Genomic DNA, 3,739 nt, shown 5'->3' on the forward strand with positions numbered 1-3,739 from the left:
AATACAGGTTCGCCATGTGAGCCAATGTTAGATCTTCTTTGGTTTCTAGGCACAGGCGCCGAAGGCAGGCGACCGTCCTCCACACAGAAGGACTTACTTGTGCCAAACACACCTGATAACAGAGAAAAAATTCCGTTATCACAGTATCGAGCTCTCCGTTCAAAGACAACGCTCCCAAAGTTAGAGGCAGATCCAGGATTTTAGGTTTATGGGTTCCTACAAAAATCTCAAGTTAATATACAATACTAACTGGATGAACAGACTGGGTTCCAAGTGAAATATTCTTATACATTTAATGAATTTTTTAATACAAATACAGGCTCTAGACAAAATCTATTGGGTTCACGGGAACCCGTAACTATTGAACTGAATCCGTCACTGCCCAAAGTAAAGGGGTACGTGTAAAAATATGTAAAACCCTCCCTGGGGAGAGTCACTCTCTCCGATAAATCAGGAGAAATAATGTCCAATTCTGGGCAGTTGTAGTCTTCCTTCACAGTAGGAATACTAGAAGGACGAATGGAAGATGGGTACCTGCTAACTGCCCATGAACGAGTGTTTTCAGTGAGAAATTACTCTTCAAAATCCTTTGAAGTATTGAGCCTTCTTGGGATTATGGAACTTACTGTTGCAAGAGCGGAATCCTCATTTTTGTTCTTGCTCTTCGAAAAACCAGTACGTTTATGTCATGACCCAAAATCTAACCATGGCCGTGATGGTGCCTATCGTATTACTAGGCAAGCCTATTCCCCAAAATATTACTACTAAACTGATTATAAGAATTTAATAAAATATTTCAACATTTGAAATTCTCATAAACTAAATCAACTTTAAATATAATTTTAGAAATACGGAAACGAGCCCCAAACATCGGGGTGTCACTAAGTCATGAGCATCTAAATCTATGAATTAAGAAATAAAATTGTCTAACTGTCAATACAATCCAAAAGAAGAAGGAGTGACAAGGTCCTGCTGACACTAGCGGCTACCTTGCAATCTCCACAGATAGCCGGCCTAAACTCAACGATCGCTGCGCTGTAACTCACCTGAATTTGCACATAAAGTGCAGGGTGTAGCATGAGTACAACCACCTCAGCAAGTAACAGAAATAACTAAGGAACTGAGCAATAGTGACGAGCTAAGTAAAACAGTCTAATTATTTATTTTTCACAATTTAAAATATAAACAGAAATCAACAAGTAAATTCCATAACTTAGTAAACACCACAAAGAAGTTTAACAGATAAATGCAGAAACAACACAAATAAATACCACCTCACAGCAGTGTCACTCCATCACTCATCACTCGCACTCAACACTCAATACTCAAAACACTCAACACTTTGCGCTCACTGGGGGGTGTACAGACTCCGGAGGGGCTCCCAAAGCCCAAGCGCTAAGCACAGAAAACTCACGTGCCATCATATCAATACCTGGATATGCACGGTCAACTCACGTGCTACGCGAACAACTCACACGCTATGGTATCAATACCTGGACCCGCACGGTCAACTCACGTGCTACGCAGACAACTCACGCGCTATGGTATTAATATCCTCACAACCAGGCCCTCGACTTCACTCAATCATGTACCTCACTAGCCTCGCCATCATCAACAAATAAGGGAACACAACCGACATTAAGTATCACAACATATTAGCAAATAATAGAGACTGAGGTAAACATGTACAATAATTTCTATAACTTAGTACAAATAATGTGAGCATGAATAAAGCCTAAGCATGATCTCTAATATGAAGGCAGACAAGTTCAACAACAAATAAACACATAACCACAGATAATAGCCATTAGGCCTCAAAGCCTCACGGGACGGACCAAGTCTCAATCCCTCGCGGTTCACACCCACACGCTCGTCACCTAGCATGGGTATCACTTTCAAATAATCACGTGATGTCAAATCTCCGGGTTTATACCCTCAAAGCCAGAGTTAAAACTGTTACTTACCTTAACAGCGTAAAAATCCTACTCCGGGATGCCCTCGTCTCTGGACTTGGTTTCCAAAATCTCCAAATCTAACCATAATCAGTACAATACCATCAACATATGCTAATGGAATGAATTCCACAAGAAAAACTATCAAATTATGCCAAAAATCCGAAACCGACCAAAACCTGACCCCCGGGCCCACGTCTCGAAATCAGTCAAAAATAGCAGAATAATAAACCTTAACCTCTCCCGAGTCTAACCATACTAAATTTATCAAAATCCGACATCATTTGGTCCTTCAAATCCTTAAATTACTCTCCAAAAGTTCCAAGCCCTAACCCTTCATTTTCACTAATTACCATGATTAAACAACGGAAAATTACCATATATACAAGTATTAGGGCTCAAGTAACTTACCTCAATGAAACCCCCTTGATTCCCTCTTCAAATCTCTCCCAAAAGCTCCAAAACCGGATAGAAATGGTGAAGAATGCACCACAATTCGCGAAATGTGATATATAGGATTTGCCCCAGGGATTCCGCACCTGCGGACCCTTTCTCGCACCTGCGGACTCGCATCTGCGGTCCCAAGTGCGCATCTGCGAAAGTCACTTAGACGCCAAGCTTCGCACCTGCGGCTGCCCCTTCACACCTGCGGGCTCGCAGGTGCGATCCTCTCTTCCGCACCTGCACTCAATGCCAGGCCTTGATTTTTCGCATCCGCGACATGCCATCCGCATCTGCGATCATCGCACCTGCGGCTCACCATCCGCAGGTGCGGCCACACCAGGAGCTTCCAGCTGTATTTTCCAACTTCCAAACTCCCCGATACCCATCTGAAATCATCCCAAGCCCCTCGGGACCTCAACCAAAAATACCAACAAGTCATATATCAATATACCAATTTAGTCGAACCTTCGAATCACTCAAAATAATATCAAATCATTAAATTACCCTCGGATTCAAGCCTAAGAACTTTTAAATTTTTAAATTCGGCAACCGATGCCGAAACCAACCAAACCACGTCCGAAAGACCTCAAATTTTGCACACACATCACAAATGACACTACGAACCTACTCTAACTTTCAAAATTTCATTCCGACCCCGATATCAAATTTTTCACTGCCGACCAAAATCGCCAAATTTTCAATCTCAGCAATTCAAGCCTAATTCTATCACGGACCTCCAAATCATATTTCGGACACATTCCTAAGTCCAAAATCACCTAACGGAGCTAACGAAACCAACAGAATTCAAATTCGAGGTCGTTTAGTCCACTTTCTAACGTAAATTTTTAAATTATGAGACTAAGTGTCTCATTTCACTCTGAGTTCCTTTCGGACCCGAACCAACTAACCCGATAAGTCATAAATCAATTGCAAGACATAAATTGTACAGTAAATAGGGAAACGGGGTTATAATAATTAGAACGACTGGCCGAGTCGTTACAATTTAGATGAAGATGCCATTTGAAAAGTGGAAGAAAGGATTTTGTGTTTGAAGAAAATTAGAGAAGGGATGAAGAATAAGGATGCAAATCGGAAGTTCAAGCAATTTTGAGACCCGAAGGAAGGGGAAGTTGATACGTATAGGTGGATTTTTGAGCGACTAAATACTTGGCCAAGATTACCTCGATAACCGGAAAAAGGCATGCTAAATCATAGGAAGACACGTGTTCGGGGTATTAAATGCGGAGAGACAGGCATCTAATCAACCGCCAGTAACCTTCAAAAGGGATTATAGTAATTCCCGCCAAAAGAGTATTTTTACCAACTTTCCGGTAACACAAAGT

This window comes from Nicotiana tabacum, chromosome 24, assembly GCF_000715075.1.
Source record: "Nicotiana tabacum cultivar K326 chromosome 24, ASM71507v2, whole genome shotgun sequence".
Lineage (NCBI taxonomy): Eukaryota > Viridiplantae > Streptophyta > Magnoliopsida > Solanales > Solanaceae > Nicotiana > Nicotiana tabacum.